Below are 26649 nucleotides of genomic sequence, written 5' to 3'. Positions count from 1 at the left end.
CTCCCCCAAAATTTAACTGGCACATCTCTTACGACCTTGTGACCTCACCACTTTATTCTGTGTCTTATAGCTGCTTTCACATATGTAAAGCATGTAAAGGAAATTGCCGAGCTCAAGGCTCCTTATAGCAGTACATATAGATATACATACCTTCTATATCCCCTACAGCACCTAAATAGTGTGCTAGACACATGGGAGGCGCCCCATAAATGTGCCCTAGATAAACAATCCAACAAATGAACAAGAGCCATATGAGAAACTGCCCAGAACCTTGCTCTGTGGACCTCTGACTTGAACTGGAGCACAAAACCAAGCTGATGCCACATCATTAGCTCATCTCCCTAGGACATAATAGGCTCCCTAAGCTGGTTCTCTTCTTCTTAGACTACGTGTACATCATCTGTCAACGTATTTAAAGTCATCTGAATTCAGTGACAACTTTAAGCCCTGTAGCACTGATGAAAATCTTTTGCTCTGTGTGGATTTCCCTGGTGTAGACTGCTATCTAACCTGTCTTCCTCTTCAACTTGTCAGCCCACAGATATTTGACTATACGTTAGAGTAGGTCTTGCCCTAAATCTGATTAGCCCACTCCTAAGCAGTTAGAACCCCTCCCCTTCCTTCTGAGGAGAAACACCTAATGTAATGACCAATCCCTGAGTAACAGCGATAACATGAGAACTTGCACAGAGGCACAAACTTGATGCACTGAATAGCAGCGTTCCAAAGATCTCAGGACCTCTTGAGAGGCCCAGAGCCATGCTCACCTCCAACGTGTTCCTACATAATGGTGGTGATAATAATGATAATGACAGTGAGACAACAACACAAAACTATCTTTTATTGAACATCTAACACCACTGGGCATTATTCTAGGTACCTGTAATATAAGTTGGCACATAATCCTCACAAAAATCCAGTAAGGAATGTCCTAGCATGCCCACTTTACAGGTGAGAAAAATTGAAAATGAAAGAGGTAAAATAAGTCATCTTTGGTAAAAATCTAGTAGGTGTCAACGCCAGGATTCAAACCCAGGTCAGTGTGAATGCTCTTTGTGTTCTTTCCACTTCCATTACACATGCCCATATTCCAACAAAATAGCCAGTGGCACCCAGCCACTTGAATAATTGTCTCAAGGACTTCAGATGATGTACATGGGTTTTGGAGCTGGAATTGTTTCCCAGGAAACTGGAAGCATGCATAGGCACCAGCTCTCTGAGCTTTTACTCCAATCTCATTCACAACTCCTTCAAGAGAGTGACAAAATAAATCTGGTCTTAGATGTTGCCTTCATTTCACTTCACAGAGAATGAGCTGATCCAGTCCAGCTCCTGATATCTGTGGCTCCAATGAGAAGTAACAACCCACCCAAGTGGCCAAAGCAACTGCAAATAAATAGCTCTGAAATTTTAATGGGACTCTTTAGGGATAGAGTAAGACCATAATGGAGAAGTAGTAGTCATAGTATATTCTAGGTCTTACATCATTGAAATTGTCCATTGCCAGTGTGGTCCAAACACATTGCACTGGCTTCCACTCTAGGCTCAAAATAACTGCAGAATGAATTATTTTAAATGCTTTCAAGAAGCTTAAAATCAGTGCTTTTGTTAATGATTCTATAAACCTCATGACCATCAACAAGACAATGGGAGAAATAAACTGTGGTCTATTCATAATGTGAAATATTATAAATTAATAAAATTAGATAAATTACAGCTACTTGTAACAACATGCATGAATCTTAGAAACATAATTACCAGGCATGCCAAAAAATAGGATCAAATGATTCAAAGTCAAGAGGAAAAATGTAATAGAAAAAACAGTAATGCAGATATTAGAGTTATCAAATAGGACTTTACAATAACGATTATTAATATGTTCAAGAAATTAATAGAGAATTTTACCAAAGAACTGGATTCTGTTAAGGAATTAGTCAAATGGAAATCTTAGAACTTAAAAGAGTAAAATTCCTGAAATTAAGAATTAGACAGATGTGTTCAAAACACATTAGACGTAACCAAAGAATGGATAGTAAAACATAGAGGAAAAGAATGAAAAATGATGGGAGAAAGAGCATAAGGGACGTAGGGACAGTGTAAAAATATCCAACATTTTTGTAATTGGAGTCTCAGATGGAGAGGAGAGAGATAATGGGATAGAAGCAATTTTTAAAGAAATGTACTGCCTGAGAATTTTCCAAAAGTTATGAAAGACATCAAGGAACAGAATAAAGATTTCTACAAACCTCAAGCAAGATAAATATTTTAAAAGACCACATCTAGATAATCACAAAAAAACTGCTGAAAACCAAAGACAAAGGGAAAAATCTTAAAAGCAGCCAGAGGGAAAAAACCCACATTTTTTCAAAAGAGCAATAGTAAAACTGACAGCTGAGCAATAAAACAAATGAAAACCAGAAGACAGTTAAAGGAAACTTTTTAAGTGCTGAAAGAAAGCAATTGCCAACCTAAAATTCTATACTCAGTGAAAATATCCTTCAAAAGTGAAGGCATAATAAAGACATTTTCAGACAAACAAAAACTGGAAGAATTTATCACTAGCATATCTGCATTAAAAGAAACACTAAAACAATTTTTTTTCCAGTAGAAGATAAATAATTCCAGATGGAAACACAGTAATGCAAAAAAAACCAAACAGCACCAAAAAGGTAAATTTTGTGGAAAAATCTAAATTAGTATTTACTATATAAAACAATAATATTAATGTTTGTGGGCTTTAAAATATATAGAGAATTAAATATATGTTAATAATAGCACAGAAGACAAGAAGAGGGTAAGTGGACTTCAAGTGTTATAAGGTTCTTATACTGTGCAGGACGTGATAGAAGTACTCGTTTAAGGCCAATTATGATCAAACAATGATACATGTTGCAATCTCTAGAGTAATCACTAATGAATAATAAAAGAATGTACAAATAACTAGCTAATAGAGTAGGGAAATGAAACAATTTTTAAATGCATCATTATTCTAAAGGAGAAAAAAAAAGGAGAACAAAAGTAACCAAAAACACACATGGAACAAATAAAAAGTAAAAAGTAAGACAATAGGTTTGAACCATAATATCAGTACTTTAACTATAAAAGGAGCAAAGTCTCCAATTGAAAGACAAAATTGTAAGACTGAATAAAAATAAATAAAACCCAACTACATGCTACTTACAGGCAACACATCTTAAACTAAGGATACAGGAAGAAAAGTTGTGTGGCAGTTTAAAACCATAGCCACAAGTCCTTTGGCACTCCTTTCATTAGGAGGTGGGGTTTTATCTCCTCTCCCCAAGCTGGACAATGTTGTGACTCATTCAACCGACAGAATATGGCAGAAGTAACACTGTGATTTTCAAGTCTAGCTCATAAAAGGCTATGTGACTTATGCCTTGTTCGGTGAAACACCCTTGGAGCTCTGAGCCACTGTGTAAGAAATTTGACTACCTTGAGGCTTCCATGGTGTAAGAAAGCTCAAGATACATGGAAAGGCCGTGAGCAAGCCCTCCAGCCAACAGTCCTAGCTGAGCCCGGTCTCCCGTTATCCTGGTCCATGTACCAGACATGTGAGTGAAAAAGTCTCCAGATGATTCTAGCCCCCAACCATTCAAGTCTTTTCAGACAAGGTTCCAGACATCGTAAAGTAGAGATAAGCCATCCCTGCTATGTTCTGTCCAAATTCCTGACCCACAAAACTTATGAATGTGATCAAATGGCTGTTGTTTTATGCCACTAAGTTTTAGGGTGGTTTGTTGTACAGCAACAAATAACTGGAAAAGGTTAAACCTAAAAGGATGGATGGAAAAAGATACACAAGCAAACATTAATCAAAAGAAAGGTAATGTATCTAGACAAGTTTCAGACAAAGTAAACTTTAAAGCAAGCAGTTTTACTGAATGAATATTTTCTAATGATAAAGGGACCGGTTTAACAGAAAAATATAGCAATTCTAAATGTGTACACAGCATAATAACATAGCTTCAAAATATATAAAGCAGGGGCCAGCTCGGTGGCTCAGGCGGTTGGAGCTCTGTGCTCCTAACTCCGAAGGCTGCCGGTTCGATCCCCCTATGGGCCAGTGGGCTCTCAACCACAAGCTTGCCAGTTCAATTCCTCGAGTCCCGCAAGGGACGGTGGGCTCTGCCCCTGCAACTAAAATTGAACACAGCACCTTGACCTAAGCTGCCACTGAGCTCCCAGATGGCTCAGTTGGTTGGAGTGTGGGCTCTCAACCACAAGGTTGCCAGTTCAACTCCCACAAGGGATGGTGGGCTGTGCCCCCTGCAACTAGAAACGGCAACTGGACCTAGAGCTGAGCTGTGCCTTCCACAACTAAGGTTGAAAGGACAACAACTTGACTTGGAAAAAAGTCCTGGAAGCACACACTGTTCCCCAATAAAGTAAATATATATATACATATATATATATATATATATTGCAAAAACCAACAGAACTAAGGGAGAAAAATATAGATCCATAAGCATAGTTGGAGATTTTTAACATACCTCTCTGAGTATATTTTTAAAAACTGGTATCATTCAGAGTATGTTCTCTGATGACAGTGAAACTGAGCAAGGGATCCAAAACAGAAAGATAAATAGGAAATTCCCAGATGTTTATATTAAGAAATACACTTTTCTAAATAATCCATGGGTCAGAGTAAAAAGAAAATTACATTAAAATATCAAGCATCTAGCCAACAACAACAACAACAAAAAGCCCATTGATAAAGAAGAAAAGCAAATCACCTAATGGGTGAAGATATTTGCAATACATATGGAAATATTTTGAACTGAATGGCAATGAAAACAGCATATCAAAAATCACTGGATGCAACTGAAATAGAGACAAATAGCCAGGATGGCTAAAATATATATATATATATGGGGTTTTTTTTCACTAACAATACCAACTGTTAGCCAGGATGGGGGCAACTAGAAGTTTCAGATGTTGCTGGTGGGTATGTAAATCATCACAACCACTTTGGACAATTGTTTGGAAGTAACTACATAACATGTGCAGACCCTGTGACACAACAATTACACTCCTGTTAGACCCAACAGATATGAGTGCATATGTGCACCAAAAGACATGCACAGGAAAGTTCACGGCAGCTTTAGAATAGCCAAAAAATGTACACAACATAAATATCCATTAATAATGTGTGACTTATTCATACAGTGGAATACCACTCAACCATGAAAAAGAACTACCGATGCATATCAAAACACAGATGAATCTCACAAATATAATGCTGACTGAAAGAAGATAGACACAAGAATACATGCTTAATAATTCCCAAACTAATCTGTGGTAATATAAGTCAGAACAGTAGTTACCCTGCAGTGGAATTTGGGAGAACTGACCGGGAAGGAATGTGAGGGAGGCTTCTGGAGTACGAATAATATGCCACATCTTGATCTAGGTGTGCTTACATAGGTGGATACTTTGTAAAAATTAATCAAGCTGTACACTTAAGATTTGTGCATTTTACTCCTATGACTGTTATACTTTAATTCACAAAAGGTTTTTAAAAGCAAAGTGATGGTAAACACAAAATTCAGGGCGGTAGTCATTCCTGGAGGAGAGGCCCAAGGATGGGAAAGAAGTGCACAGACACTTTAGATTTAAACACGTGATGTGTATATACACTCTTTTGCATGTATCAAATATTACATTAAATGTTAATAAACATTACTTTAGTAAAGAAATTAGTCAAATATTTAAAAGCCATGTGCTGAATTTTTCATTTTCAAAGTAAAATTAATATAAATGACTTTCAGTGATATCTAAATCCAAGGAGACAATTGCATTCATTTGATGTGTCCTCCTTGCATGGTGCTGATTGTACCTTCAAGAGAACACTTTGTATGAGGTAGAGCAGTAATAATGACAGGCATTATTGAGGACATACTGTCTATTGGGCACTGTTGTGAATGCTTTACATGCACTTAATTGTCATATAACCCTATAAGGCTGATACCATTATCACCCCAATTTAACAGATGGGGAAACACACACAGGGAGCTCAAGTTATTTGCCTGTGGCCTCACAGCAGGCACACCAGAGAGCCAGGATTTGAGGCTGGTTTTGAAATGCAGTCTGGTTTCAGAGCCTACTCACTTAACCTCTGCACCTCTCTGCCTCTTATGAGAGGTATGTCTCTGATTTCTGGGAGTTCTTAACCCTACCTGACTCCTGACAAGGCCTAAAATGGAGATCCAGAGTTTTATAAAACCTGCCTCATAGAAAGAGGTGTTGTGATGTGTGTAATTTGAGTAACACTGAATCACATCATCATCACCACCAGTAACAAGAAACCGCAAGCCCACACTGTACTATATTACAGAGTAGATTAAAAAGTTGCCACGATCGAACAGTCAATACGTTTCTTAATTCCAGACCTTCCCTAAGAAAGAAAGAAAAGTTCTCTCTGAACTCTCTCCCATCCTCTCCTGGCTTATGGAGCCTACCACTTTAAACAATGCATTCGATTTATTCAGGATCTGTGTCTTAGCTCTCCTAGGAGGATAGGATTTGTTTCTGATTCTTCTGTGCCTCTTTGTGGTGCACACTACTTGGATATAGTAAGTGCTTAGCAAACATCTGTGAAATGAGTACATACATGACCTATAAAGATGAGGTCACACACCCACTGCTGTATCCCCAGGACTTAGAAAAAGGCCTGTAAGTTGCAAATACTAAATACCAAATTGTGGTTGGATCAATGAAAATATGAAGGAGAAATAATTCTCCCACATTGTAAAGTATCTGTGTACCATTCATCTCTGTGAAAGGCCCTGTTGTGTGGAATGGGTCAACATGTCTATGAGAGGAATAAGGAATATGCTGCTGCACTGCTAGGTCTTGATGATGGAATGAATGAGTTTACAATGGAGTGATGGGCAGCTGGCTAGAGAAAAACCCTGCATACCGGCCCAAGCATGTGGCACTCCTGGTGGTAGCCTGTCTTCAGTATTTGCAGTGAACAGTTCTTATTACGCCGTCTAGGAGAGGATAGGGACAAGCACATATGTCTCAAGTATCTGCGAGAATTTTCTTTCTTTTTTCCAATTTTATTGAGATATAATTGACAGATAACCGTGTACAATAGAAGGTGTACATGTTGATTTGATACATTTATATACTGCAAAATGATCATCACCATAGTGTTAGTTAACACCTCTATCTTGTCACACAATTACTATTTGTGTGTGTATGGTGAGAAAATTTAAGATCTACTCTCTTAACAACTTTCAAGTACATAATAGAGTATTGTTAGCTATCATCACTCTGCTGTACATTAGCTCCCGAGAATATTCATCTTCTAACTAGAAGTTTATACTCTAACTGAAATTTCCCAATTTTCCCCTTTCCCCCAACTCCTGGTAACCATCATTCTGTAAGTTCAGCTTTTATAGATTCCAGAAATAAGTGATAACATACAATATTTATCTTTCTCTGACTGACTCATTCCATTTAGCATAATGCCCTCAAGGTCCATCCATGCTGTCACAAAAAGGAGGATTGTCTTCTTTTTCATGGATGAATAATATTTATAGACTAGATAGATAAGTGATAGATAGATAGATAGATGGATGATAGATAGAACACATCTTCTAATAATAATAAATATAATTATTATTTATATAATAATAATATTTACAGACTAGATAGATAGATGATAGATAGATAGACAGATAATAGATAGAACACATCTTCTTATCTCATCTGTTGATGGACACTTTAGGTTGTTTCCTTATCTTGGCTGCTGTGAATAATGCTGCAATGAACATGAGAGTACAGATCTCTTCAAGACCCTGTTTTCATTTCCTTTGGATGTATTCCCAGAAGTGGTATTGCTGGATCATATGTTAGCTCTATTTTTAGTTGTTGAGTAAACTCCATGCTGTTTTCCATAGTGGCTGTATCAATTTACATTTCCACCAACAGTGTACAAGGGTTCCCTTTTCTCCACATCCTTGATAACACATGTTATCTCTTGTCTTTTTGATGATGGCCGTTATAACAGGCATGAGGTGATATCTCATTGTGGTTTTGATTTGCATTTCAAAATCAAATCAAATAAAATAATAGTATTTATTTTATACTATCGTTTCATGTGAGCATCGTTTCATGTACCTGCTGGCCATTTGTATGTCTTCTTTGGGAAAATGTCTATTCAGTTCCTCTGCCTATTGTTGAATCAGATTGCTTGATTTTTTGCTATTGACTTATATGAAATATATATATGTGTGTGTATATATATCTCCTGTTTCCCCAAAAATAAGGCCTAGCAGGACAATCAGCTCTAATGCGTCTTTTGGAGCAAAAATTAATATAAGACCCGGTTTTATTTTACTATAAGACTCAGTCTATATAATATAATATAATATAATATAATATAATATAATATAATATAATATAATATAATACAATACAGTGTCTTATATTAATTTTTGCTCCAAAAGACGCATTAGAGCTGATTGCTCGGCTAGGTCTTATTTTTGTTGGTGTCAAATCCAAAAAGTCATAACCAAGACCAATGACAAGGAGGTTACCACCTATGTTTTCTTTTAAGTGTTCTGTTTCATGCCATACATTCAAGTCTTTAATCCATTTTGAGTTGATTTCTGTGTGTGGTGTAAAGTAGATGTCCAGTTTTGGTCTTTAGAATTTTCTTTCTTTGTCTAGTAAGAAGTCACCACAAACTTCCAGGCTCGGAGTTGAGCTCTGTGTTGGGGTGAGGGGAAGAAGTTCCCTTCCTCATTCTCCCCTGCTCTACTTCTACCTCTTGTTTTCTTTCAGGAATTAGTCTTCTAGTGATGAGGAAGGCATGTGATGGCCCTTTTTAGATATGTAACATCATGACTCAGAGTAAGCTATGCCTTGAGGCACCTCTGGAACCGATGTTTGAGTAAAGACTATTCTTTTCTTCCCTTAAAAAGCCTGCCTTGTTCTTCCAAGCTGAGTGCTCACCTCCTTCCGCACCCCTCCCCTGCCCTTCACCCACTATCCAGCCCCTCCTTCAAGCTCAAAATACAGTTGTCTTGTCTCCCCTGCTCCCTACCCTTCCTTTCTTTCTGGTCTGCAGAGGGTGAAAGTCAGAGCTTGATCGCAAGAGCAGAAAGAACCTACAAAGCAACCCACAGACCTAGCAGAAATGGCCTGGAACTAAGTGTTTCTTAGGGATTCACTCAGCAGAGTATCAGAACCTGACACTCCAGTTCAGTTTGTCTGTTCGTAGCCTTTTATTGAAGAAAATCAAGTTCTAACCATCGTGTACTTTGATGTCCCATATGGGGCATCACATAGCAAAGCCCTGAGCTTCTATGTTTTCCCCACCACTACTTGGCTAAGTGACATTTGGGGACTGGCATGGAGATGGGAGGAGAGCTGAGGAAACAGCAGCCTAATTTTGACCACTCTCTGATTCTGAGACTCAGAACCCAGTGTCTGAGAAATTTCATCCAGACACCTGCTTTTCTTCTAGAAGCATCTATTCATTCTTAACACTCTAGAAGAGTTTTTATGGCACCTGTCTCAACCACTTTGGGGCTCCTCTTTCAGTTATTTCTATTTTGGTCTATTTTCTCAGGCTCTCTCTCCACCTCTTTTCTCTATGTCTCCTTCAGTTTCTTTCTGTTTCTACGTCCTATCTCTCTGTCCAGCCACAGACCTCTTCACCTCGCCCTGTCTCTATGCGTCACGCTCTGTCTCTCTCCAGGGGTGCCTCCTCCTGCATCCTCCAGAGGACTCTGGGAAATGCCTGAGTGCAGCCCGCGCTTGTTGCGCCAGCGCTTTCATCCCGATCCAGGTGGCTACAATCCAGTACAGGATTTACGGTGCCCTGACCCTGAGCCGTCAAGAAGGAACAGCCAGATTAATGGGGTGGGCGGGCTGGGGTAATAATCGTTTGTTTGATGTGACAAGCCTGATAGGCGTTGATTTACTTACAGACTGATGGGCTTTTAATTGAGCACCTCCATCCCAGTCACTTCAAAGGCAGGGGAAGTTGACAAGGGACCCCTTTCACGGAGGGTTCCCTATGACTGACAGCCCCCCTCTGCTGACGCTCTCCTCGGCCCAGGATTGGGCCTGGCGGCCTTTACCAGGCCCTCTGGCAAAGGAACACATTTTCTGTGTAACTCAGAAATGGCCTTTTGTCTGCTGCCAAGGAAGGCAGGCCCTACTCCGAAGGCCCTGCGTCTACCAGAAGGGTGAGGAGTGGAGGAGAGTGGGGAATGCTGAGGCTCCTCTGGGAGAGGATCCCGGGCCGCCAGGTGGGGATTCCAGCCTGCCGCGTGCAAGTGGCCTTCCCCTTTGGCTGCTCGGGCTCTTGGCCACCTCACTTTCTCGTCCTCTTCACTTCCTCCCTCATTTTAAACCCTTCTTTTTGCCTCTTCCAATTCTCAGGACTCTTCCTTCTCTTCCTCTTTCTCCCCCCACTTTCTCCTTCCTTCTCCCTCTCAGGAAAGGCCAGAAAGATACTGTCCCTGGAGTGAACTGTTAATACCACTCTCCTCCTCCCGGACAGCCACCCTCCCCTCTCAGGCTGCAGGCTGTGAGGCCTGGAGATCAGGGCTCCCTTGGACTTGGAGGCCAGGCCTCCATCGACCTCTCCCTCCTGCTGGCAACACTCCAGGGTACAGACTCATGGAAGAAGATACACCTAAAGCTCTCTCCCAATGTCAGCCCTCTTATGACTGGCTGAACTGGGGTTAAAGGAGTGGGGGCAATGAGCAATGAAGGCTGGGACCCCATCCCCACCCATGGGGCAGAGTCCCCATGCTTCCTCACTGAGTCAGGAGTCAGTGAGAGCCCATCCCTCCCAAGCCAGGAGGAGCTTCAAGTTCTAAGTCAAGCCATTTTAGTGACTGTCCAAGAGAGTGCAAGCCCTATTCCCTATGTTTGTCTCTTTCGTTCCCTGTAGTAACTTCACCAAGCTCATAGAGCCAGGAAGGATATTAAAGAGCAAGTACCTGGCTAGAAGGACAACAATAATAACACACATTTGCATAGCATTATTTAGTTTGGCAAGCACTTTCACATATATTACCTTAATTGACCTTTTAACAACTGTGTGAGGTAATAAGTGTGTCATTGTGCCCATTAGACAGATGATAAAATTGAGACTCCAAGGCTAATGTGCTGTTAAGAGGCAAAATCGGGTCTCTAACACAGGTATTCTCCCTCCAAATCTGCTCCTCCCTTCACCACACCTCTCCGCATCCCAAAGACTATTGTCCTTTCCTTTCGGAGCTGCATTTTCTTGCTCCAAAAGGTGGTTCATTCCTGTTTCCCTTCCTTGTTTTCCCCTTTTCAGGAAGTCCCCTGGCTCCCTACCTTCCTGGTTTGAGTGTCCAAGCACAGAGCCTCCAGCCCTAGCCTGGGGAGGATAAACCTCTCCCTTTGTCTCTGCCCCAAAAGCCACTTCCAAACCTTGCTGTGGAGCATGATACTCCCTTAAGGTTTGCTGCCCCCAGCTCTCATCTAGTGTCCTATGTGAAATAGCCGTAGGTGAAGCACCCATGCTTTTGGTTCTCTGCTGTTGGAATGTGTCCACTAAGCTTGTTCATTGGCTACCATTTTAAAGTCCCCCCAGCAGACTCCCCTCAGGGCCAAGAAAACAGGTGTCTCTCCTTATCTGCTAGTGGGGTAGTTTCTACAGAGAGCTAAGTCCTAAGGCAGAAGCTTTGGAGAAACTAATCATCTCTCCGTTCTCTGCCTCATGCCTTGGGTATATCAACAGTGACGCCCCTGAAGCCATGAGATATGGTTTGCTTACATGTTGGTCCTCTCACTGGAGTCCAATCCTTTAGGGCAAGTCCCTGTCTTTTCATCATATTCTTCCAATGCCCAACAGTGACATTTTTGTTGAAATGATTGTTGCTGAAATATTTGTTGAAAGGCAGTACAGTGGAGTGGTGGAGTCAAACAGCGTAGGATCACAATCCCGCCTCCACTGCCTGGCAGCTGTCGCCCTGGGAGAAGTCATTTAAATTTTCTGTGCCTCAGTTTCCTTCAGTGTAAAACGGGACAAAAATAGCACCTGCCTCATACAAAGTTATTGTTAGAACTGAATGGTTTAATAACATATTTTATCTACTCTACAATGCACCATTATTTTAGGCCCAACAAAGAAAGAAAAAAATGCTGTGAAATAATCTGTGACACAATGCTTTTTTTTTTTTCAATCAATGTCAGAGATGTTTAAAATGTGGGGGGAAAATGCATCTTAGAGTTGATGAACTGCATCTCTGACAAACACTTAGAAGAGTAGCTGCACACAGCACATGCTAGCTTCAAGCAAGAGCTACGGTCATTGTTGCTGAATTGCATCCTCACAAGAACCCTACGATGAGTGGGTTCATCTTCATTTTACAGATGAGGAAACAGAGATGCAGAGAGATGAAGTAGCTTGACCCAGCTCACGGAGCCAGGAAGCCCTCGGCGGGCATTTAAACCTGCCTTTGAGGTGCAATAATCCACAGTTATTACAAGAGCTGGCAGCTGCCCACCAAGCTACCAGGGAGTTAGGAGCCGGGTTTTGTTCTCAATTGCATTAACTTTCCTTAATCTAAGTCTTGTCCCCTTCTGGTATAATTACTCTGCTGCTTCCTCCCCCTCCTCCTTTATAGTTGGCGCTGATCTTGTTACTTTTCTGTGAATGGCTTCAGGTTTTACAGGTGCTCACAAGCACCAGACAAAGAAAGGTACATCAGCAAACAAGGGGAAAGATGAAAATGGGTGTTCGGCTATTCGTTCACATAGTACACGCAGTTCATCTCTGAGGCTTCCAAGAAAGCATTTGGAGGGGTATAAATAAATATAAAGGTAAGAAATAGCTTTTAAAGTTGACACGTGGCAAGAGAAAGTGATCACACATGGGGATGTACAGGCTGTACATGGACGCCCCGAGGAACTGCCCACAGCTCCCCGCCCCCACCCCCACACCCCGCACCCGCAACCTACCAGGTGTCCTGATAAAAATCGGAAAGTTCAGCTTGCCTCTCAAGCTGGGTTACCTGCCACACCAGACTTGTTTTCCTCATGACCCAGTGAGACACTACAGGGTGGAGGGGGTCGAGGGGCGTTTGGGAGGGCATGGGTGGGGCAGTTAACTTTTCTAAGGCCTGCGGCTCTGCTTGACACCCACCCCCCCCCAAAAAAAGAAGCATCTACTTGAAAGAGTGTAAGTTTCTCACTATTGTAATGAGTCTGCAGCAAAGGAGGGCATCCTATTGGCTTCAAATGGAACCAATGTAAAGGTGTGTCACTGTTTTCACATTCAAAAAGCAGCTCCAGGATATATTTTATTTGGGGTTTTGCAGTCGTCTCCCCTAGTAGCAGCTCAGGACCCATGGCTATCAAGGTAATAGAAAGATGCCACTTGCCACTTTTGCATCAGTTCCCAAGTGAGGAACCCCAATATTATACTTCTTCTGCCAAGCGTCTTATGGACATGTTAAAAGATAATGACTACAACAGGGCATGGTATTGTACTGGGTTTTTTTTCTTCCTGAATAGGCAGGACAACAACTGGCTAGAGGGTTCCACTTGTGAATTTGCTTGGGTTTTTCAGGATGGAATCAGGGTGGAAAGGGTTATTCCGAAACTTCTCTCCACTCTCCCACATGCCCTGAGACCTGTTTGAGTGGAAAGTGGAGCTGAAAGCTGGGTGAGAAAGGGAGTCTAACAGGACGATTGCATTAGGGAGCTCTGCTGCGGGCAGCAGGGAGAGGACACCGCGACTTAGTATCCCTGAATAGAGCCTACCATTCTTCCTCCAGGATGGGATAAAATGTACTCCAGCCTCACATGCACCAGACAAAGAAAGGTATATCAGCAAACGAGGGGGAAGATGAAAAAGGGTGTTCGGCTATTCGTTCACATAGTACACGCGGTTCACCTCTGAGGCTTCCACGAAAGCAGCCACACACCAAATCCCTTCCGACACTGTCTGTATCTGAGCCTCCTATGAGATAATCCTCTTAATGGAATATTTAAGAAATCGGATATAAATCATCAACCTTTTATCTCACCTGAAGATTCACACTCCATAGGCTGTATGGTGTATATGTCTATAGATAGTTACATATAGATGGTTGCAGATGCCTTTTTGAGTGGATGTTGCCATGTTTTTAGGCTGGATATGTTTTTCAATCCCTAAATCTATTTTTTTCTGGAGATATGGGTGCAAAAATGTAAATTTTAGAGATCAGAGCCCAGAAAATAAATGCACCTAGAGACATTTCAAAATTAAAACACACATCCCTGGGGGGTGGGAAGGGAACTTTTTTGTCATTTGCAACCAACAAAAATGCCTATTGTTATGATGTGCTCATAAATAACTTGATTTTGGCATATGCTTTCCTACCAAATAGAAGATGAATAAATTAAATTTGATTTACAACCTTCTTCATTTTTATTAGCACAGCTCTGAACAGTTTATGTAAGCGATGTGCCAGAGCAGTTATGCCAAATGTCTTAAGGCGTTGGTATTGATATTATATAAATTAAGGTGTTTTAATTTGCATTCTTTAATTAACTAAATACTGGCAGAAAAATAAAACACAAGGGCAGCCCTGACTTATTGCCTCTATTAAACTGCTGACGTCTCTGAAAAAAAGATGCTTTAAGTAATCCAATTCATGTGGACTAGGGGAAGAAAGGGGTTTTAACACTCTTATTTGGCAAAATACATTGGGGTCTAAGAAACCAATACCCTGCTTTGCTTGCAGGGTGGTTAAGGGGGTAGGTGAGTTCTCAGAAGATCTGAATTTGTGTGTCCAAGGAAGAAGTTGACCAAATGTTTTAACTATCCATCCTGCTCAGGTCTGAGCTGAAGGGTCAGAGGGCACCCCATCCCTGCCACTGGGCCTGGGTGGGCTTCTGGGTGCAGAGCTCTGCAGACCTGGGTTGTATCACCACCAATCTGGGAAGAGACAAGCTGGCTGAATTAATCCAGTGGCTCTTATGTCAACATGATCCAGAAACCGAGGAGAGAAATAGTCAAAGATCCTTCAGTGAAATTAGCTGCTTCTAGTCTATGCTTCCCGTCATGGTAGGCCCCCAAACCATGGAAAATAAAAAAAAAACTCTAAAAAGGTGTGCCAGGAATACTTTAATTCCTTTCCATGCCCTTGGTCTGTCACCTTCATAGACAGACTTGATTCTTAAAGTGGAGACTGTAGCTTCTTTCTCATCCAAGTTCATTCTTCCTTTTCCCTAACTTTCCCTTTTTTGATCTTGACTTTTGCTCTCTGTTTCTCCTCTCCTGGAGGCTCAAAGTCAACCCTGGTACGGTCTCATCTTCTGTAATTTTCCCTCCAGACTTTTAGGGAGGAACAGCTATAAAGAGAAGATTACAGTTTCCAGTGGTTGCCCATAGATTTCTCCTCAAACACAGGTGAGAAAATTGGATTTCTCTTTCCTAAACCCACAGAAGCCTCAGCAAGCCATCTGTACAACAGCCTTTACTGTTCTCTTGCCATTCTGAGAATGTCCAACTTGCTTTCTCTGCCTTGGCTGGGAAGCATCATATCAAGGATGGAGACCTGGGGGCCTCACAGATACCTGTTTAGTTGGCCAGAGACATCACACAGGACAAGTTGGGGCTGGAGAGCGGCAGAGTTCATCTTTATCCTGGCCTCACACTGCCTTTACCCTTTCATACAGCATTGTGTCTTTTGAGAGAGCCCAAAAGAAACCCTTCAAGGGCCAACTGCCCAGACCTCGGAGTACTGTCGTTATGTAATATCCCTAGCCCAGCTTTCTTCCTGAATGCTTTGCTCCAGGAATAAGGGATGAATTCCAACTTTTAATGAGGAAAATACTGTCCTCTTTGCCAGCATCCTATCCCCTTCCCCACCCTCCAAAAAAAATCACACTTTCTTGTCGTTTCCCATCTTGTAGCTCTGTCAGTTGTTTTAAAACAACTGTTTTAAAACATGTCTCCTGTCATAAATAAGATTGTCATTATGCATTTTGACTGCAGTAGTGGAAAATTCACCCACTGAGAGACAAGAGAGGAACCTGCGAGAGCCCCTTCAGGCCTGATGTGGAACTGGAATAAAAATTAAAAAAACGATAGAGTCGACTTTTGGTTTTTAACTACTGTAGCTTTTCTGGTTCAGGTTGTTTGGGTTTGGTTTTTTGTTTTCTTATCATTTGTTCATTGATTTATTTATTTAAGGAAATTAATAAGAGAAACAAAGACACCCTGACAGCAAGTAGTTGTGTTGAACTTAGCAATGTTAGGCCCTGGGAGATGTGGAAGGGGCACCTCAAGTTGCCTGAGGAAAGTTCTTCAAGATGTTAGAATTTTACTTTAGACATCCCGGAACATAATTTTATCCTGATTCCACGAGCCCATCAATATTCCATCCAGTCTCAACGGTTCTTCCCAGTGTCACAGGGACAAGGTCACTAACAAAAAATGAGTTTTGACTCAGAGGCCCAAGGAGGCCCAGGCCTAAGAGTGAAAGTGAAGAGACAAAGGTGGGGCTGAAAGAAGCTGCAGGTACCAAAATGCCTAGAGAGTGGGATATTCTGCTGCACTTTTTTTTTCCTTGGCAAATGGTTGATAAAGCAGAAAACTCTTATTATCTCATATATGCATGTCTTTTGGTACCTTTGAATTTTGCAGGTAATACCTATTCAAAAATTAAAAATAAGAACAAAATAAAGACTACTTATCTGCCCTGGTGAGCACTCTACGAACAATAATTATTGATCTCATGATTTGATGTCTTCCAGTGCTTCACAGGCCTCATTGTGGAAATTCATGGTTAGGAGATGAACCTCTACTGACACTACCAAAACTACTGTATGTATTGTCTTTGATGTGAATCTTTGCCTTTCATGAGCATGACAAAAATAGGTCTACCGTGTTTGCCGGAAAATAAGGCCTAACCAGACCATCAGCTCTAATGCGTCTTCTGGAGAAAAATTAATATAAGACCAGTTTTATTTTACTATAATATAATATAATATAATAGTAAAATAAGACCAGGTCTTATATTAATTTTTGCTGCAAAAGATGCATTAGAGCTGATGGTCTGGTTAGGTCTTATTTTCGGGGAAACAGGTTAGGTAATCCAGAGCCCTTGTTTGGGGTCACTTATTAGAAAGTTTTCTATATGAAAATATGTATTTGTCAATATCTTGGATTCTTTTATGCCAGACTTAAATATTCCTCTCCTTCTTCTTCTCCTACCAAATGAGGGAGGAAGTGGAAAGGGGAGGAGAGCATGAGAAGCATGCACGTTTTCTTAAATCCAAAGATGGAAATGGAACCCCTTCCTAATAAGCCTTCAAACTAATGTGACTAGAAGGTCCCTGAGGTACTTCCCATATTTTCTTGCCTGAGGCCCCCAGCTGAACTTTTAACTCATTCCATAGTTACCTGGCTATCCTACAAACTTTCTTAAAAGGGGCTTGTTTTGAATGTGTATAGCTTTTAACCCAGCAATTCTGCTCCCAGGAATTCATCCTATAGTTATACCAACACACATGGAGAATGATATGTATATTACATACATATATACACAGTCATATGTATGTACATATATACATATATATAGTTATTCACTGCAGGAACAAAAGATTAGAAACCATCCAAATGTCCACCAGTAAGAGACTAGTCAAAATACCAAGATTCGCATCATTGGGATACCAGGAGAAGAGAGAGAGCAAGGAATTGAAAACCTGTTTGAAGAAATAATGACAGAAAACTTCCCTAACCTGGTGAAGGAAATAGACACACAAGCCCAGGAAGTGCAGAGAGTCCCAAACAAGATGAACCTAAAGAGGTCCACACCAAGACACAATTAAAATGCCAAAGGTTAAAGACAAAGAGAGAATCTTAAAAGCAGGAAGAGAAAAGCAGTTAGTTACCTACAAGGGAGCTCTCATAAGACTGTCAGCTGATTTCTCAACAGAAACTTTGCAGGCCAGAAGGGACTGGTACACAATATTCAAAGTGATGAAAAGCAAGGACCTATAACCAAGATTGCTCTACCCAGTAAAGCTATCCTTTAGAATCAAAGGACAGATAAAGAGCTTTCCAGACAAGAAAAAGCCAATGGAGTTAATTAACATCAAACCAGTATTACAAGGAATGTTAGAGGGACTTCTTTAAGACAAAAATAAAATAAAATAAAAAATATGAATAATAAAATGGCAATAACTATATATGTGTGTGTGTGTGTGTGTATATATATATATATATATATATATATATATATATATATATCAACAGTTACTTTAAATGTAAATGGATTAAATGCTCCAACCAAAAGATAGGTGGTTGAATGGATAAGAAAACAAAACCCTTACATATGCTGTCTAGAAGAGACTCACTTCGGATAAAAAGACACACACAGACGGAAAGTAAAGGAATGGAAAAAGATATTTCATGAAAATGTAAATAAAAAAAAAATGGGGTAGCAAAACTTATACCAGACAAAGTAGACTTTAAAACAAAGGCTATAATAAGAGACAAAGAAGGACCCAGTAATTTTACCTCTGGGCATATATCTGAAGAAAATCAAAACGTTACTTCAAGGGGATGTGTGCATCCATATATTCATTGCAGCATTGTTTACAATGGCCAAGATGTGGAGGCAAGCTGGGTGTCCACTAACAGAAGAATGGATAAAGAGTAGGTGGTACATATACACAATGGAATCTTGCTCAACCATGGAAGGGGATGGGTACTTGCCATCTGCGACAACATGGATGGACCTGGAGGTTATTGTGCTGAGTGGAGTATCAGAGAAAGACAGATGCAATGTGATTTCGTTTATATATGGAATCTAAAGAACAAAATAAACAAACAAACAAAACAGACACAAACTCATAGATAGAAAGAACATTTTGATGGTTGCCACATAGAAGGGGGTTGGGAATGGGTGAAAAAGGGGAAGGGATTAAGAAATACAAATTGGTTGTTACAACGTAGTCATGGGGATGTAGGATATAACACAAGGAATGTAGTCAATAATATTGTAGTAACTACATATGGTATCAGGTGGTACTAGATTTATGGGGGTGATAGGCGGGAGGGGATTTGGGGGTGGGGTGAAAAAGGTGAAGGAATTAAGAAGTACAAATTGGTAGTTACAAAATAGTCATAGGGATGTAAAATAAAACATAGAGAATATAGTCAATTAGATGGCAATAACTATGTATAGTGCCAGGTGGGCACTAGACTAGTCAGAGGGATCACTTCTTAAATTATATAAACGTCTAACCATTATTCTGGACACCTGAAATTAACATAACATAATATTAAATGTCAACTGTAACTGAAAAGTTTTTTAAAAAGAGAGGAAAGAAGGTGAAGGGGAATAAGAGGTTCAAATTTCCAGGTATAAAACAAGTAAGTTATGGGATGTAATGTACCACATAGGGAATATAGTAATAATATTATGGTGGCATAGTACAGTGTCACATGGTTGCTGGACTTATCATGGTGATCACATCTTTAGGTATATAAATGTTGAATAACTATGATATACACCTGGAGCTACTATAATCTTATATCTTAACTGTATTTTAATAAAAATTTTTAAAAAGCAAGTGTGGAACAGTCTGTGTAGTATGTTGCCATTTGTGTGTAAAAGGGGGGAAATGTATATGTATTGGCTAATAAGCGTACAAAATACCTCGGGAAGGGTGGACAATAAACTCATAGCATTGGTGCATTGGGAGAAAAACTAGATGGTTAGAGAGGTTTTTTTCAGTGTACATTCTCACAACTTTATAATTTGGCACCATGGGAATGTATTTCATTATAAATAAATGCATTTTTTCAATAAAATAAGGAATAATTTTAAATCACTTTAAAACAGGGCTTATTACGTAAATCTCCACTCTGAATGAAATACTCTACATTTCTGGCCATAGGTTTGGTTGGGACCCCACCTCTCAGGTTTCCTTCTCTGAGCAGAGGCTGGCAAAGAGCCACTGAAATAAACCCTCCTCGAAATTGTTCTTACGTCTTGGAATTTGGTTTTATCAAATACTATCGGTGATAATGAAGCCACTGCCTGAGAAGCTCTTCACTTTTCTCTAATTGTGTTTATTGAAACAAGTTTGGAGCTGCACATGGCAGCTCATTGGGATCCCAGCCTAGAAAGGGGCAAGGTTTTGGCAAGTTTAGAGGCTTAGCCATGAGAAGTGGGGGCTCATAGAAACAACATCACCATGATGGCTGAAGCCCACGGAAGGGTCAGAAGCAGGTGCGACACCAGCCCTGTGCAACTGAGATACTTACAGTCTGTCACCCACTGAGTTCTGTTGGCCCTGGCGTACCCCGTGGTTCCAGGTGGTGGAAACTCAGCACATGAAGGAAGGGTGTTTGGGTAAGTATGGTCCCTGTTTCCCTTTCAGGGACCTTTTGCTCTACTCCAGGACTCTCCTCATGTCCAAAAATGAGAAGATGCATGAACACACCTAGAATAGTTATAACTGTCACCCAGAAGGTGCTCAGTAAATGTTAGTGGAATCTGAATTTACCTTTGAGTAAATGGACAAACGGACTTAACAGTGGGTAACTAAACTACAGCGTACTAAGGATTTAAGTTAGGACCCCGGGCTCTTTTTTTCTTTTTTAATCTACAAAGGAAGCACACAGATGCCCAAAGGACACGGCTGCCCTGCCTTGCAGGAGCTGGGACTGTGCATACCTGCGAGGTAGGAGGCCTGGATTGTCTGGCTCGCTCTGGTCCTACCTACCTTGGGATCACCTCAGGCCTGCACCTTCCAAGTGGTCAATAAACAGTAACTGAATTAATTAACTCAATCCAGTTCAATTAATTGAATGAATGTTCCCCTCACTTCCTTCTCTGCCTCAATTTCCTCTCTACCATATTCTCATTCCTCAAACTGTAAAGAAAATCCTGATAGCGAAGACCAGCCCTCTGGAAAACGATTAAAGTCACTTGTTTAAGTTTCTCCTGCTGCTATTCGCCCTCTCCCTCAGTCCTGCACACAGAAAATTGGCTCAAGAAATGACTATTTGAATCCCAGTACTGCCACTTTCTAGCTGAGTAATTTGGGCAAGTTACTTAACCTCTCTGGGCCTTAGTGCCTCACCTATAAAATAGGCGTGATAATAGTACCCATCTCATCACTTTGCTGTGAGAAGTAAATGAGTTTTCACTGTAAGAACTGTCTGGCACAGAGTAAGCACTCAATGAATGTTATTATTACACTAGGTAGAACACTCATTGTCTGCTAATCACAATTGAGCTGTTGGCTGATTGGTGAGGTATGATTCCTTCCAGCAGTATTTGCAACTTAAAAGAGGAATCTCTAAGAAACTTGAAGGCCCAAAGGAACAAAGTAGTCAAGGGTGAATGCCCAGGGCTAAGGTTGATGTATGGGGGTGGGGGTAGGCAGATGAAGGCAGGAGAACTTCAAAAGCACACCTACTCTCATCCCCCTCTCCCGCCAGCCCTGCCTATCTCCCAGGGGGCTGATAGGAGATAAATGAAATCACTTCTTCAAAGCACCCTACTCAAGGACCCGGATCAAACACCAGGGCTTGAAGATAAGCTTCAGTCTACATTTCCTTTTGTCCATTCCTTCCCACCACGTCTCCAAAGGAAATTCTAGAGGGAGGAAAAGTAGTTAATTCCTCTTTTATCAAAAGGAGTTACCTCCCCATCCACAGGCAATGGGTGGTGATAGAGAACCAGGAGGGAGTGAGGAAGGCCTCCTCTTGGCTCTCTGCCAGGGTTCGCTGTGTGACTTTAGACTCCCACATAAGCTCTCAGAGCCCGGTGCTTCATCTGTCAAAGAGGATAAAAACACCTGCCCAAAATAACTTAGAAAATTGTTATGAGATGATGAACACAAACATGTATTTGGGGCAAGATACTTTAACATGCTTATAGAGCTAACATTTTTAAAATTACAGTCATTCTCCTTGAATCTTTTGGGGGAATATTGTGAGGTAAGATATAAATAAATAGCCCTCTAACGTAAAATTCTTATTCATTCTTCAAAAATTTATTCATTGGGCATTTATGGCATTCAGACTGCCAGGATTCACAGCACAGCCCCACCTTTTAACAGCTGGGGCTTCAGGCAAGTTACTTAACCTCTCTGTGCGCCCACTTCCTCCTCTGTGGAGGTAATGATAGGACCTCCCCCACAGGGCTTCCATAAGGATTAAATGAGATAATGCCAGCAAAGTGCTTACAACAGAGTTTGGCTCTCCGTGTTGGCTACTGTGATGATGACAGTTAAACACCCAACTAGGCAATAAGAAAACAAAGAGAATAAGGACAATGCAGAAGCCGTCACAGTCCAATGGCAGACAGGACAAGTAAACAAACAATGATGCCATGTGACGGTTATAATAACAGAACATAATGGGAATGGTTAGAACAGAAGAGGGAGCTCCTGGAACGCGCTCCCTGCAAGGCTAGGTTTGCTTGCTTTTACCAGGTCGGTTGGTCCTCTTGCCCCTGGGCTGTGTCTGAAGCCTGGGAGGGGTCGTACAGAGGAGGTGCCACAGAGTAAGTACCCTGAGAGCAACACACTACATCAGGTGTCCCAGCCAAGGCCCTAATTGCCAGCCGCGTAAAATATTAAGCGCCAGAGAGGAAAACCAAGTTCTCTATGAGGCCGACTTTTCAGAGTTCTTACAGCTTGTAAAAAAAATGTAAATAGTTACCCAGTGAGATATTATTTCATGTTGTTGCCATTAGGGTTTGAGTGTTATGCAGAGAGGCGATCGTTCAGGCAATTCTGCCTCATAGAGCACTGAAATCTCCACATTAACCCCACACAACAAATCTACCACCTCTAGCTCTCAACCTGACTCAGGCATTTTTTTCCTGGGTGGTGAAGTTTATGTAAATTGAAGTGGTGAAGAAAACCATAAATGTTCAGAACTTCCTAAAGGATTTCCTTGAAGGCTTGGGTGGGGGGGGCGTTTTTTAAAAACAAAAAAGACACATTTGACTGGAGGCTGAAGGAGGGAGACTCTCATTTAGGTGGGGGCTTCTAGGACAGCGCAGGGTCTTCTGGTCAGTCCCAGTGCTGAGACCCTCGGAATCCAGTTGCTGCCATGACTGTTCTCCAGAGCAATTGCTCCACAGAGGCACGTGGTCCACCTCAGCCTTCATTTACCTGGGACTTTCTTTGTGCCAACCACTAAATATGTCACATGCATTGTCCGCTTTGGGCCTCCCACCTCTGAGGTGGCCACTTTTACATTTTACAGGAGGAACCAAAGCGGAGGGAGGCGCAATTGCCGGAGGCCACCAGAGCATCGTGGTTCAGAGGCCTGACTCGAAGGGAGCACTTCGCCAATCACCAGTCATACGACTTTGGGTAAGGAACTAACTTCTCCATGCCTCACTCTCTTCAGCTGTAAATGGGAATGAGCACAACAGAGCCTGGTGCTGATCAAGTGCCTGACACACAGAATTGCTGTTCTTCACCACAGAGTTGGGGCAATCTCCAGCACTCCTCACCCTTGTCCTATTTTAATGGTGCTGCTCACTTGCAAGGCAACCTGACAAAGGCCTGCAGAGAGGGAGGCCCCTTAACCATACATCTGCCACTTTTCTGCAAGGGAAAACATGTGCCATATGCCCCTGTGTGACAACAACATCTTTCTTGGTCTTTTCAACCACACCCCTAGTACAATGCTCTGTCCACATCTGGCCCTTAATAAACGGGGCCCAACTGAATATTGAGCCTTATTCTCTCCCAGGTGAGAAACCATTCCTTTGAAAACTGCCCTTGCTTTAGGCCACTAGGGCCCCATTTAGGACTGCGTACGTTAGTATTTCAACTACATAAGTGAATGTCAACTACTGATTATTGTCTAGTAGTGTTTTAATTAGGCCTCTGGTCTGGCTAAGTATGGTTTTCCATTTTCTCTCCTCAGGCGACTGGATGGATCTAGTCAAAGAAGCCATGCTGCCCTCGCCAGCACCAGAAAACAGGGTGTCCCTACTCCCTTGCTGGCACTTTCCAGGAAGATAGGTGGGCAAAAATAGGCCTAGTCTCCACCTCAGTGCTGTCTGGCACCCCCTGTTCCTATCAGTGATTACTGCTGTGGGCAAAGGGAGTAGGGTTTCTTTTTAAGGACAATATACCAGGGGTGCCATTAAATGTATACAAGTGGACACTGGTCAACGTTGCTCAAGCAGTAGTTCCCCGTAATCAGAAGTGTCTGGACGCTGATGGTAACCACTTTGAGAACCTCTTGTAATTGCCGAAATCAAACATGACTTCTATTCATCTTTTGTTATTGGTATATATTGAGTACTACAATTTTAATTGTTTTTCCTTTCTTAAAATGTGTATACATTTTGGGGGCACCCTCTGTAATATTACCTAGGCAAACTCCCCACCCTCCATCCCAAGCCTGGCTATCCTGTCCTCATCTCCTTTCTCCTTTCCTTTCATTCACTACATTTTTCTTCTCTTTTCCCCTCCAGATGTAAATATTCTATCGTCCTCCATTCTTCTCTTCTCTCCTTTCTGCTGCCTCCTTTCCTCTCTTTTCCTTCCAAATTCCTAAATGCCTTTTCTCTCTCTCCCCTCTCCTTTGCTCCCAACTGATTTCCCATTAATCATTTCTAACACACATCTGCTTGGGTCCTAGAAGGATTTTTGGCTGGCTCTCACAGCTAGGCTGCTTACAATAACCAAGGAGTCTTTCATCTTTTACTGTCTCCTAGGTGTCCCTTCTTCCCAGCTCTTCCTCCTCCAAGGTACCTGCAAAGGCCCACCCTTTTCCATTCTGTAAGGCTTTCTTCTGTTCTCTCTCTGTACAGCAGTTCCCCAAAGGCTAAATGGCCTTGATGGTTGAAGCAGCCCTGCACTGGACTTTTAAACAGTGTTGGCAGTGGCAGCGATGTCAGAATGCACAGAGGCTGGCACGAGAAGAGTTGGGGGCAGGAGGAGGCCATAGAGAGCACCGCAATAAAGTAAATGGGATCACCCTACCTTCTTGTACCCTTCTTGCAGCAATATGTAAGACATCTCCCAGTTAGTGCGCCCCTTGTCATTCCTTTTAACCTGATTTTACCAGAATTAAAATTGGGATAGGGAAAGCCAGTGGGATTTCTAAGATGTCTAGACTATGCATACTGCCCAAAAAAACAGCACAGATCCAGGAAGTACATTTAGTTTAGTGTTTGATTGATAAGGCCTGGGAGTGATGCCTGCTGTCTTTACCGAGCATGATAGTCGTGATTGCTCTTTGTTATTTCTGTGATAGTCCTTTCTTTCTCTTTTGAAGAACCCCTTTGAAATCACCCATCCCCATCTTGGGTTCTCGTAGTCTCCGGGCGCAGATCAACACGGCAGAGTCAGGGACGGGTAGTCCTGAAGCAATATGCCCCGAGTGACAGGACTGACAATCAGAATGATGGATTGGGGCTGAGAAAGTGGTACTCGGAGCGAGGCAGTGACACCAGCGCGCCTCCACTGGCCACCGAGAGCACGGAGAAGTGGTCTCCCCAGAGGTCGGGCGCACAAAGGACCAGCTTCACCTTCTGAAGATCGGCGGACCGGGGAACTTTAATGTAAGGACTATGACTATGTAAAATCTCTGCCAAGTGTGAAGTTGGCAATGCGCAGTGTATCCGAAAGGCGCGGGAGAAAGAGGTAGAGGAGGGTATTGTTATTTCTAATAAAAAGTTTTTATTCCGAAATTTCCCTGGGAAAAGGTAGTACATTTTTCCCGTGAGAAGAAAAGGATGGGGGAAAGGCACCTCTCTAAAGTTTGTATGGACGTGCAGCACTTAGAGATCCCCACCTCCTCTGGGATACTGGCCTCTCCAGTGATCCCGGGTCCCCCAAAAATAGAAGCTAGGCGCGGTACAGTGAGGGAATTTTACACCTCTAAACAAGAGTTGATAATAAATCCCGAAACACACACCAAATCTATAAATCAGTGCGCAAGCACCGCGCGCCGGGCGCGTCCGGGTAGCGCGCACAGCCTAGGGTACCGCGCTTCATCGCGACCATCTCACCCCGAAAGAGTCCTCAAACAAGCAGGCTTCGGACAGGACAGGCTCAAAGTAGTTGGAACGGCTGACGCCGCGTCCCGAGAACCGTGGTTGCCTCCGCGGCTCGGGCGCTTCCAAGTGAGCAAGCACGCCCAGGAGAATCCAGTTCGGGAACGCGAGCTGGACCAGAGCAGAGCCCGAGCAGGGCCGGAACAGGGCTGGGGCTCTGGAGGCTCGGCCCACCCCCAGGCAACCTCGGGGAAAGGACTGGACTCGGCAGTCCCCGAGCCACCCTCACCCCACCCCAATCCTACACACCCCGGACACACTCGGCGGGCGGGTAACTGCCCACGCCAGCCCCTCCCCGGGCGGTGTGAAGAGAGAGCGGAGAGAGCGCGAAAGGAAAGCCAGAGAGAATAGGGCGCAGAGCCCAGGGTCCCGGAGAAGTCTCGTCCTCCATAGGACCCCCGGGCAAGGGCAGCCCGCTTCAGGGGGAGGGGAGGAGTAGAGCGGGTGGTAAAGGCCAAGGCGGCGGCGACGCGCACAGGGCCCCTTTAAGGTTCTCCCCTCCCACCAGCGGCGCCGGCCTCCGCCCGCCGCTCTCCCCGCCCCGGGGTCCCGGCGAGAGCTGCGATTGGGCGGGCGCGGCGAT

The 26649-nt window shown here is 42.5% G+C and overlaps 1 long non-coding RNA gene across 2 annotated transcripts in view; it reads right to left on the bottom strand.

The window, feature by feature from the left end:
* The window catches only part of LOC117021328 (uncharacterized), a 131994-nt gene extending 105514 nt beyond the window's left edge, over positions 1-26480 (bottom strand). For both annotated transcript variants that reach the window (XR_004422843.1, XR_004422844.1), the window contains exon 1: positions 26022-26480. This is a non-coding gene — a long non-coding RNA (uncharacterized LOC117021328). The remainder of the gene's footprint in view (positions 1-26021) is intronic.
* Positions 26481-26649: the final 169 nt, after the last annotated feature.

This window comes from Rhinolophus ferrumequinum, chromosome 4 (assembly GCF_004115265.2).
Source record: "Rhinolophus ferrumequinum isolate MPI-CBG mRhiFer1 chromosome 4, mRhiFer1_v1.p, whole genome shotgun sequence".
In the NCBI taxonomy this organism is placed as follows: domain Eukaryota; kingdom Metazoa; phylum Chordata; class Mammalia; order Chiroptera; family Rhinolophidae; genus Rhinolophus; species Rhinolophus ferrumequinum.
This window is presented reverse-complemented; position numbering and strand designations above follow the sequence as displayed.